This window comes from Leopardus geoffroyi, chromosome A2 (assembly GCF_018350155.1).
Source record: "Leopardus geoffroyi isolate Oge1 chromosome A2, O.geoffroyi_Oge1_pat1.0, whole genome shotgun sequence".
Taxonomy (NCBI): domain Eukaryota; kingdom Metazoa; phylum Chordata; class Mammalia; order Carnivora; family Felidae; genus Leopardus; species Leopardus geoffroyi.
This window is the reverse complement of record NC_059331.1, coordinates 60144134-60156671: the sequence shown is the minus strand read 5'-3', so window position 1 is coordinate 60156671 and position 12538 is coordinate 60144134.

The following is a 12538-nucleotide window of genomic DNA, read 5'->3' as shown; positions in this document are numbered from 1 at the left end:
GTGTGCGTTCCCAGAGTTGAGGATCTGGCACTTTCCGTCTAGTCCGTGCTTAGGTTTTCAGACACTTCTATCTTGGTGGAACAAGATGTTACTTGCAAGATGGTCTGTCCAGAGTAGTTCTCTCACAGTGTCGACTATGGGTCACTTTCCACATCGTTCCCCGCATAGGTTTTGAGACACTTCTAATGTAGTGATAGAAGCTGTTAGTTGAAAGATGGTTGCCACAAAGTGCAGTTTGACAGTATAAGCCCTGCAGAGGTTTTCAATGAGTTCTCACTCGGTGAAACCAGATTGGAAAATTGTCGCACCACAACGTTGTTTCACAGAGTGGAGTGTATGGCACTATCCGCCTAGGCCCCGCGTGTGTATTCAAACATGTCACACTTGGTGAAAGCAGGTATGAGGTGAAAGAGTATTTCCTCAGAGTGTTTTTTCACAGAGTCGAGTATATGGAACTTGCCACGTAGATCGTGCATAGGTTTTCAAGCACTTTGACTTTGTGAAACCAGATGGTAGGTGAAAGATTCCTTCTCCACCCTGTTGGTTCACGGAGTTGTGTATATGGCACTTTCCGCCTAAGCCGCGCATGGGTTTTCAAACGCTTCTACCTTAGTGACCCAAGATGTCAGTTGAAAGATGGTTTGTCCAGAGTACTCTCTCACAGGGTCGATTAAAGGTCACTTTTCACATCATTCCCCGCATAGGTTTTCAAACACTTCTACCTTAGTGAAGGAAGACGTAAGTTGCAAGTTGGTTGCTGCAAACTGCAGGTTGACACATTTGAGTAGTTGGCACTCTTGGCCTAGGCTCCGGGTAGCTATTCAAAGACTTCTAACTTAGTGAAACGAGATACTAGTTGAAAGATGCTTTCTGCACAGCGTTGTTTCACAGAGCTGAGTATACGACACTTGCCCTGTAGGCCCTGCATAGGTTTTCAAATGAGTTCTCTGTGAAATCAGATGTTACTTGAAGGAATGTTCCCCCCACAGTTCGTTTCAGAGAATGGAGCTTATTAGGCCCCGCATTGTGTATTCCAACATTTATAGCTTGGGGAAAGGAAGCTTTAGGTGAAAGATGATTTCGCCACAGTGCGGTTTCACAGAGTTGAACATATGGCACCTTGCCTGTAGACCCGCCGTACCTTTTCAACCAATTCTAACTGTCTGAGATCAGATGCTAGAGGAAAGACGGTTTCGCCACTGTGCTGTTTCACAAAGTTGAGTACAAGGCACTTTCCTCATAGGGTTCGCATGACGTTTCAAACACTTCTCTCACAATATAACTAGGTGACAGAAGAAAGATAACGTCCCCGGCCGTTCGTAGAGTTGCGTCTACTGCGCTCTCTGGGTAGGTTTTCCAATAGTTCTCACTGGGTGAAATCCGATGTTAGTTGAGGTGTTAGTAGTGGGTTTCATACTACAGTATGCTTCACAGAATGTAGTATATGGCACTATCCGCCTAGGCCCCGCACGTGAATTCAAACATTTATGGCAGCTTTAGTGGAAGCAGGTTTTGGGTGAAACGTGGTTTCACCACAGTGTTGTTTCAAGAGTTGCACATACGGCACTTTCCAGGTAAGTCATGCTTAGGTTTTGAAACTAAGTTTCTGAAACCAAATTTTGAAAGGTAGTTTCAGCACACTGTTGTTTCAGAGAGTTGAGTATATGGCACATTCCGCATAGTTCCCTGCCGGGCTGTTCAAACACTGGGAGCTTAGTGAAACCAGATGTTAGTGAAAAGATGGATTCCCCACAGTGTTGTTTGACAGAATTGCGTATATGGCGCTTTCTGCATAGGGCCCGCCATGGTTTTGGAAAAGCTCTAACTTAGTGAAAGGAGTGAAAGGAGTTCAAAGATGATTTTCCCCATAGTTTTGTTCCGCACAGTGAGGTATATTGGTATTTCCGCCTCGGGACCGCGTAGGTTTTCAAACACAGTGCCCACAAGTGAGTATATGGCACTTACCATGTTGGCTCCAGATAGACTTCCAGAGCTGCCACTTATTGCAACCGGATGTTAATTGAAGGATAATTTCACCAGAGTGGTTTCTCAGAGTTGTGTATATGGCATTTTCGGCATAGGCCCCGCATAGCCTTTCAAACAGTTCTTCGGGATGCAAGACATTAGTTGAGACACGTCTTGTCCACAGTATTCTCTCTCAGTGTCGAGAATAAATCACTTTCCGCATCGTTTGCCGCCTGCATTTTCAAACACTTCTAAGTTGATACAAGATGTTAGTTGAAAGATGATTTCCGCAAAGGGCAGTTTGACAGAGCTGTGTACATGGCACTTTCAGCATAGGACCTGCATAGTTTTGCAAACACTTCTCAGGGAAAGGAGATGACCGTTGGAAGAGTGTTTCACCACGGGGTCGCCTGACAGAATACAGTCTATGGCACTTTATGTGGTGGTCCTCTAAGGGGTTTCAAATAAGTCTAACAGAGTGAACCCAGATGGTGGATGAAAGATTGTTTCACCCCAATGTTTCACAGAGATACGTGTATTGCACTATCTTCCTAGCTTCGGCCTGTAGTATCCAAACCCCTGAGTTAGTGAAACTACATTTGAGATGTACGATGGTTCCCCCAGAGCCTAGTTTCACAGACTTGCGTATATGGCATTTTCCTTGTAGGTCATGCCTAGGTTTTTCAAAGAGTTGACGATCCGGCACTTTCCCCGTAAGCCGCGCATAGGTTTTCAGACACTTGTAACAGTGATATGAGATGTTAGTTGAAAGAAGGTTTCCCCACATTGTTGTTCCACAGATGCCAGTATGTGGCACTTTTCGCCCAGGTCCTTCATAGATTTTCAACCACTTTACCTCAGAGAACACAGACGGTAGTTTGAAAGTCGGTTTCCCCACGGTGTGGTTTCACACAATTGAGTGTAAGTCACTCTCCACAGAAGTCCTCACCTGTTTTCAGCATTGTAACTGAGTGACACCACATAAGAGAAATATTTTCAACAGTGCACTTTCCTGAGTGGAATATGTGGCACTTCGGTGGAAGCACCTCATTGTTGTGAAACACCTCTAACTCAGTGAGGCATGAGAGGAGTTGGAAGATGGATTCCCCACATTGTTCTATCTCAGAGTTGCCTATATGGTCTTTCAACTAAAATCTTGTTTCACTAACGAAGGGTTTGAAAACCTACGCTGGGCCCAAGGAAAGAGCTATAGAGTCACTCCGTGGGGACTCCATCTTCCAACTAATCTCTTGCTTCACTAACTTAAGTTATTTGAAAATCATAATGGGCTTACACTGAAAGTGCCACATGACTGTGAAACTGCCCTGTCGGGAAACAATCTTTCTCTTAACATCAGGTTTCACTGAGTTGCAAATGTTTGAAAACAGAAGCGGGGCCTATGTGGAAGGAGAGTGCCGTAACTTCAACGCTGTGAAATACCGTGGGGATACCACTTTTCAACTACCATCTCGTTCCTCTAAGTTAGAAGGGTGTGAAAATCTATGAGAAGCGATATACTAAACTGTGTGAAACTACGTGGTGAATCGATATGTCAACTAACATCTGGTTTCACGAATTGAAAATTGAAGACCGTTCGGGGTCTATGCTGAAAAGGGCATATACTCAAATCTGTGACACAACATGTGAGGGAAAAAATCTTTCAATCAACATCTTGTGTAACGAAACTAGAAGCGTTAGAAAACCTATGGGGAGGCTATGCCGAAAGTGCCATATACTCACCTCTGTCAACCTGCACTTCGTGGAAACCATCTTTAAAGTAACATCTTGTAGCACAAATTTAGGAGTGTTTGCAAACGCATGAGGGTACGATGAGGGTAGTGCCAGATACGGACAACTGTGGAGCACTGTCAGAAACCGTCTTTCAACTAAAATCTTTCATTTAAGTTAGAAGTGTTTGAAAACCTATGCACGGCCTATGAGGAAAGTGCCATTCATTCAACTAACATCGGATTTCACCCAGGGTGAGCTCTTTTGAAAACCCATGCGCGGCCTACACGGTACGTGCCCTATACTGAACTCTGTGCGGAAACATTTTTTCAACTATTTTTTTCCCTAAGTTACAAGTGTCTGAAACGCTGTGCGTGACCTATGCAAAAGTGCCATATACTCAACTCTCAACCTGCACTCTTAGGAAAGCATCTTTCAGCTAACATCTTTAGGTAACGACGTTAGAAACATTGGAAAACATGTGTGGGGAACAATGTGGAAAGTGACATATACCAGACACAGTGAGAAAATAGAGCGGACAATCCATCTTTCAACTATCTTTATTCATTATTTGAAGTGTTTGAAACCTGTGCGCGGCTTATGGGCAAAGTGCCATAAACTCAACTCTGTGAACGAATTTGTGTGGGCAAAGACTTTGTTAACTAACACCTTGTATCACTAAGTTTGAAGTGTTTGAAACCACAAGCGGAGCCTGTGGCAAACACAACTGTGGGGAAACTCCTTCAACTAACATCTTGTTCACTTAGAAAGGTTTGAAAAACTATGCAGAGCCTTTGACAAAAGTGCCACATAGAGAACTCTGTATACAGAACTGCCTACCCAAAAGGCAGTCTCTCTGGACACCTGCACGCACCCCGAGTTTGGGGAGGGCCTCCTCATTCTGAAACCGTATTGAGAATTGCCCAATGAAGCCATCTACTAACCACCATCTCCATCACCACCACTAAAACACCACCCGACCCCCAAGCCGAAAGAATACGATAGAACTCTGAGATACTGTCTCAGAATAGTTTCCCTGCAAACAGGCTTTCATCCAAAGGGCTCGGGGGGGGGGGGAGAGGGGGGCAAGGGAGACATACACTGCTAGAGTTCTTCATCACACATGATTTGGAGAAACTAGAGAACGAAGGATCCAGCACAGTGTCCTTTCAACCAGGTTGTACCCAGAATAAGAAAGGCCTGTGGGCTTTGACCAAAAGGGTCCTCTGAAGGACTACACCTGGGAACCTTGTCAGCAAGAAGCCTGCCATCTTTCTTCAGGAGCCAGGGATTGCTGGCTTGGTCTATCCCCGCCACGTTTCCCATCAGTTGAAGGAAGTAGCAGTGCTTGAGCTGTGACGATGGGGTTCTGAGGGCTCTTGCTCAGGAATCTGCAGCAAGGACTTGGTTCCCTCATTCCCGGCAAGGGCTCTTCCAATGATGTCCCCCTCTCGATTCACAGTGCCCACGTGCAAAATGTCGGCTTCTCAGAATGAAGGTACCTCAGTCATCCAGGAGAGTGAGGAAAGCCGGCTCCCCTTCACCCTCCATAGCACCGCAGGCCACGCACCAAGCACCCAGCCACTCAACACCCGTTTTCCTTCGGTAGAGCAGAGACTGATTGCTCTCACTGAACACAGGAGCAGAGTGAGAATTTGTGGCCTGCCCAGGGGAGCCAAGTGACTGAGGGGTGCCTTCGTGGCGCCTAACGGAGAAAAAAAAATACATTCTCTAAAACATAGCAAGGCAATAGAAATGGGCACCAGGTGGGCCAAAGCTCAACCTTTGAAAAGGGAATGGGGCTCCCCTTGCAGAGATGTTTTGCTTCATTTGCCTTCGGCCCAGAAGGAGACCAGCTCCCTTCCCAAATCTCTGGACAGCATACACACCAAACACCCTCTAGCTGGGTCCCTCCAAACGCCCGGGGCCTCTGAATGCATGCACACTTCTGAAAGCCAGTGATTTAATGAGGAAGGAGTCCTGTGGCAAAAACTCCCCCACAGTCACAAGCACTGGACCAGACTCTCAGGTCGAAGACAGAGGATAGGACTTTGGAGACTCTGGTTCTGAAGAGATTGTGAGAAGAACCTTGTTTCTACAAGACAGCAACAATGCATCAAGCTGGATGAGGAGGGCCGGAGCTATCTCAGAGAACCCAGACGGTAGTTGAAAGGCCGTTTCCCCACAGGGTACTTTCCCAGAGGTGAGCGTATGGCACTGTCTTGGTGGGCCCTGCGTGTGTTTTCAAACACTCGTTACTGAGTGCAACCAGACCTCAGGAGAAAGATTTTCCAAGATAGGCTTGTGTCACAGAGGTGAGTATGTGGCACTTTAGGTGTAGGCCCCGCATGGTTTTCAAACACCTCTAACTTCAGTGAAGCAAGAGATGAGTCGGAAGAGGGGGTTCCCCACAGTGGTCTATCTCAGAGTTGCCTATATGGCCCTTTTCGCATAGATCCCGCATAGATGTGAAACCATTTTAACTTAGTGAAACTAGATAATAGTTGAAACAACGTTTCACCACACGCTTTTCACAAAGTTATGGACTTTCCGTGTAGGCTTTGCATAGGTTTTCCCCTTTTCACTTAGTGAGACCCGGGGGTTGGTTGAATGACGGTTTCCTCACAGCGTTGTTTCCCAGAACGGAGTGTATGGCACTAGCCATTTAAGCCCCCCCGCATGCGTTTTCAAACGCTCGTAATTTAGTGTAACCAGATGTTAAGTGAAAGGTTGTTTCCCCCAAGTGTTGTTTCACTGAGGTGAGTTTATACACAACTCTGAGAAACCACTCTGGTGAAATTATCCTTCAATTAACATCCGGTTGCAATAAGTGGCAGCTCTGGAAGTCTATCTGGAGCCAACATGGTAAGTGCCATATACTCACTTGTGGGCACTGTGTTTGAAAACCTACGCGGTCCCGAGGCGGAAATACCAATATACCTCACTGTGCGGAACAAAACTATGGGGAAAATCATCTTTGAACTCCTTTCACTCCTTTCACTAAGTTAGAGCTTTTCCAAAACCATGGCGGGCCCTATGCAGAAAGCGCCATATACGCAATTCTGTCAAACAACACTGTGGGGAATCCATCTTTTCACTAACATCTGGTTTCACTAAGCTCCCAGTGTTTGAACAGCCCGGCAGGGAACTATGCGGAATGTGCCATATACTCAACTCTCTGAAACAACAGTGTGCTGAAACTACCTTTCAAAATTTGGTTTCAGAAACTTAGTTTCAAAACCTAAGCATGACTTACCTGGAAAGTGCCGTATGTGCAACTCTTGAAACAACACTGTGGTGAAACCACGTTTCACCCAAAACCTGCTTCCACTAAAGCTGCCATAAATGTTTGAATTCACGTGCGGGGCCTAGGCGGATAGTGCCATATACTACATTCTGTGAAGCATACTGTAGTATGAAACCCACTACTAACACCTCAACTAACATCGGATTTCACCCAGTGAGAACTATTGGAAAACCTACCCAGAGAGCGCAGTAGACGCAACTCTACGAACGGCCGGGGACGTTATCTTTCTTCTGTCACCTAGTTATATTGTGAGAGAAGTGTTTGAAACGTCATGCGAACCCTATGAGGAAAGTGCCTTGTACTCAACTTTGTGAAACAGCACAGTGGCGAAACCGTCTTTCCTCTAGCATCTGATCTCAGACAGTTAGAATTGGTTGAAAAGGTACGGCGGGTCTACAGGCAAGGTGCCATATGTTCAACTCTGTGAAACCGCACTGTGGCGAAATCATCTTTCACCTAAAGCTTCCTTTCCCCAAGCTATAAATGTTGGAATACACAATGCGGGGCCTAATAAGCTCCATTCTCTGAAACGAACTGTGGGGGGAACATTCCTTCAAGTAACATCTGATTTCACAGAGAACTCATTTGAAAACCTATGCAGGGCCTACAGGGCAAGTGTCGTATACTCAGCTCTGTGAAACAACGCTGTGCAGAAAGCATCTTTCAACTAGTATCTCGTTTCACTAAGTTAGAAGTCTTTGAATAGCTACCCGGAGCCTAGGCCAAGAGTGCCAACTACTCAAATGTGTCAACCTGCAGTTTGCAGCAACCAACTTGCAACTTACGTCTTCCTTCACTAAGGTAGAAGTGTTTGAAAACCTATGCGGGGAATGATGTGAAAAGTGACCTTTAATCGACCCTGTGAGAGAGTACTCTGGACAAACCATCTTTCAACTGACATCTTGGGTCACTAAGGTAGAAGCGTTTGAAAACCCATGCGCGGCTTAGGCGGAAAGTGCCATATACACAACTCCGTGAACCAACAGGGTGGAGAAGGAATCTTTCACCTACCATCTGGTTTCACAAAGTCAAAGTGTTTGAAAACCTATGCACGATCTACGTGGCAAGTTCCATATACTCGACTCTGTGAAAAAACACTCTGAGGAAATACTCTTTCACCTCATACCTGCTTTCACCAAGTGTGACATGTTTGAATACACACGCGGGGCCTAGGCGGATAGTGCCATACACTCCACTCTGTGAAACAACGTTGTGGTGCGACAATTTTCCAATCTGGTTTCACCGAGTGAGAACTCATTGAAAACCTCTGCAGGGCTTATACTGTCAAACTGCACTTTGTGGCAACCATCTTTCAACTAACAGCTTCTATCACTACATTAGAAGTGTCTCAAAACCTATGCGGGGAACGATGTGGAAAGTGACCCATAGTCGACACTGTGAGAGAACTACTCTGGACAGACCATCTTGCAAGTAACATCTTGTTCCACCAAGATAGAAGTGTCTGAAAACCTAAGCACGGACTAGACGGAAAGTGCCAGATCCTCAACTCTGGGAACGCACACTGTGGTGACAGAATCGTTCAGCTGGGACTTGATTTCAATCAGTCACAACTCTTTGAAAACTTATGCTGGGCCTACACGGCAAGCGACACAGACTCTGTGAAGCAACAAGTCGGGGAAACTCTCTTTCAACTAACACATCGATCGCTTCACTAAATTAGAAGTGTTTGACAAACTATGCGGGGCATGTGCCGACAGGGCCATACACTCAACTCTGTCGAGCTGCACTTGGCGAAAACCATCTTTCAACTAACATCTTGTATCACTAAGTTAGAAGTGTTTGACAACCCAGGCAGGAAACCATGCGGAAAGTGACATATACACGACCCTGTGAGAGAATACTGTGGACAAACCATCTCTTAACTGACATCTTGTATCACTAAGTCAAAAGTGCGTGAAAAAACAGGCGGGGCCTATGCTGACAGGGCCGTATACTCAACTCGGCCAAAAAACAAAGGGAGGAAACCAGCCTCAAAGTCACGTCTTGGTTGACGTAGAAATATTTGAAAATCTATGCGGGAAACGACGTGGAAGGTGACATATACCAGTCACTGGGAAAGAATCCTGCGAAGAAACCGTTTTTCAACTATCATCATGTGTCACTAAGTTACAAGGGTTTCACTCTTTCAGCTAACACCTTGTTCACTAAGTTATAAATGTTGGAAAACCCATGCAGGGCCTATGCGGAAAGTGCCATATATGTAACTGTGAAAAACCAGTGTGGTGAAACCGTCGTTAAGGCACATCTCGTTTCACAAAATTAGAAGAGTTTGAAAACCTATGCGGGGGCTATAGGAAAAGCGCTATAAACTCACCTCAGTGAAACAACACTTGGGGGAAACAACCTTTCACTTAACATCTGGTTACACTAAATTACGAGCGTTTGAAAACGCATGCGGGGGGGCTTAAATGGCTAGTTGCCATACACTCCGTTCTGGGAAACAACGCTGTGAGGAAACCGTCATTCAACCAACCCCCGGGTCTCACTAAGTGAAAAGGGGAAAACCTATGCAAAGCCTACACGGAAAGTCCATAACTTTGTGAAAAGCGTGTGGTGAAACGTTGTTTCAACTATTATCTAGTTTCACTAAGTTAAAATGGTTTCACATCTATGCGGGATCTATGCGAAAAGGGCCATATAGGCAACTCTGAGATAGACCACTGTGGGGAACCCCCTCTTCCGACTCATCTCTTGCTTCACTTAAGTTAGAGGTGTTTGAAAACCACGCGGGGCCTACACCTAAAGTGCCACATACTCACCTCTGTGACACAAGCCTATCTTGGAAAATCTTTCTCCTGAGGTCTGGTTGCACTCAGTAACGAGTGTTTGAAAACACACGCAGGGCCCACCAAGACAGTGCCATACGCTCACCTCTGGGAAAGTACCCTGTGGGGAAACGGCCTTTCAACTACCGTCTGGGTTCTCTGAGATAGAAGTGTTTGAAAACGTAGGAGAAGCCTCATGGCTAAGTGCCACATACTCAACTGTGGGAAACAAAAGTGTGCTGAAACGATCTTTCAGCTAACACCTGGCTTCACTAATTGAAAACGGTTTGAAAACCATTCAGGGTCTATGCAGAAAGTGCCATATATTCAGCCATGTGACACAACACTTTGGGGAACCATCTTCCAACTACCATGTTGTTTCACTACGTTAGAAGTGTCTGAAAACCAGGCGGAGACTACAGCAAAAGTGCCATAGAGTCAACTCTGTGAAACACCACTGTGGGGAATCCACGTTTCAAGTAACCTCTTGTTCCACTTCGTTACAAGTGCTTGAAAACCTATGCCGGTTCTAAGCAGGAAGTGCTATGGGCTCAAATCCGTAGACATCACTGTGGTGAAGCCATCTTTCAAAGGGCATCTGGGTACACTTGTTAGAAGTATTTGAAAACCTATGGGGGCTTATGCGAAAAGTGCCCTACGCTCAAGTGTGTCAAGCAGCTTTTGGGGAAACCACCTTTCAACTAACATCTTGTTTCACCGTGTTAGAAGCGTTTCAAACACTGTGCTAGGAAGCGTGAGGAAAGTGACATATACTAGACACAGTGAAAACGTACTGTAGGGAAACCGTCTTTCAACTCAATTCTGCTGTGGCTAAGTTAGAAGGGTTTGAAAACTTCTGCAGGGCCTATGCGCAAGTGCCGTGCTCTCCATTCTGTGAGACAACACTGTAGGGAAACAGTCTTTCGACTAACATCTGGTTTCACTAAGTGTGAACTGTTTGAAAACCTATGAGGTTCCTACAAGGTAAGTGCCGTGTAGTCAACTGTGTGAAAGAGCACTCTGGGTGTGGCATCTTTTAACCCCTTGTTTTAGTACGTTAGAAGCAATTGCAAAACTATGCAGGGATGAATGCAGAAAGTGCCATGTACTCAACTCTGTCAAGCTGCACTTTGGCGAAACCCTCTTTCAACTAACAACTTTGTGTCACTACCATAGAAGTGTTTCAAAACCTATGGAGGGAATGATGTGGAAAGGGACACATTTACTCAGCTGTGTCAAACCGCACTCTGGGGAAAACACCTTTCAAGTGATAGCTGATTCAACTAAATTGGAAGTGCTAGAAAGCCCCTGTGGGGCCCAAACGGAAAGTGCCACACACTCACTCTATGAAAGAACACTGTGAGGAAACCGTCTTTCAACGTTCTCTTTTCACCAAGTCAGTCAGAAGGGTTTGAAGCTCTATGCAGGGAACGGTGGGGAAAGTGACATTTACTCGACGTTGTGAGAGAGTACTGGGGAGAAACCATCTTTCATCTGACATCTTGTTTCAGTAAGTGAGAACTGTTTGAAAACCTATGCACAGTCTACAAAGTGCCCTATAGTCAACTGTGTGAAAGGACACAGTGGGGGGGGGGGAGACCATCTTTTCACTCGCATCTTGTTTCGCTCAGTTGGAAGTGTTTGAAGACCTATGTGGGGAACGATGTGGAAGGTGGCATACACCAGGCACTGTGAAAGAACACTGTGGAGAAACCATCTTTCAACTGACATGTTTCACTAGAAGTGTTTGAAGAACTCCGTGGGGGCTTAAGCAGAAAGTTCCATATACTCTGTCAAGTCCCTGAACGTTGGGACACCATCTTTCCGCTAACATCTTGTTTAACTACGACAGAAGTGTTTGAAAACTTATGCAGGGAGCGATGTGGAACGTGATGTGTATTCGATACTCGGAAAGAACACAGCGGAGACGCTATCTTGCAACTAACGTCTTGTTTGACTAACTTAGAAGAGTTTGAAAAGTATCTGGACGTATACACTAAGTGCTATATCCTCAAGTATGTAAAAACAACCCTGGGGGAAACCATCTTTCAAATAACCGCTCCTTTCTCTTTGTTAGAAGAGGTTGAACAGTTATGAGAAGCCTATACTGAAAGTGCCATATACTCGTCGCCGTCAAACTGCACTTTGGGGAAGCCCATCTTTCAAGTCACATCTTGTATTACTAAGTTGGAATTGCTTGAAATCTTATGTGGGGAGCGATGTGGAAAGTGATATTTACCCGATCCTGTGAAGGAGTACTGTGGAGATACGATCTTTCCACTAACATCTTGTTTCACAAAGTGAGAACCGTTTGGAAACCCGAAGTATAGGGGCCTATGCAGAAAGTGCCATATACTCAATTCAGTGAAACAATACTCTGGGGAAACCATCTTGCAGCTACACTCTCATTTCACTAAGTTAGTAGTGTTTGAAACCTATGGGGACTTACGCAGAAAGCCCCATGTGCTCAATTGTGTGAAAGAACACTGTGGTGAACCACAGCCTCTCTAATGATATCTTGTTTCACTATAAATGAAAGCTGCCTGAAAACCAAAGCGGGCCCTACAAAGTAAGCGCCACATAGGCAACTGTGTCAAAGGACCCTGGTTAAAGGATCTTTTAACTAACGTCTAGTTTCACTAAGTTAGAAGGGTTTGAAAAACCATGAGGAGACTATGTGGACAGTGCCATATACTCAATTCAGACAAGCTGCACTTTGGGGAAACCACGTTTCAAGTAACATCTGATTCAA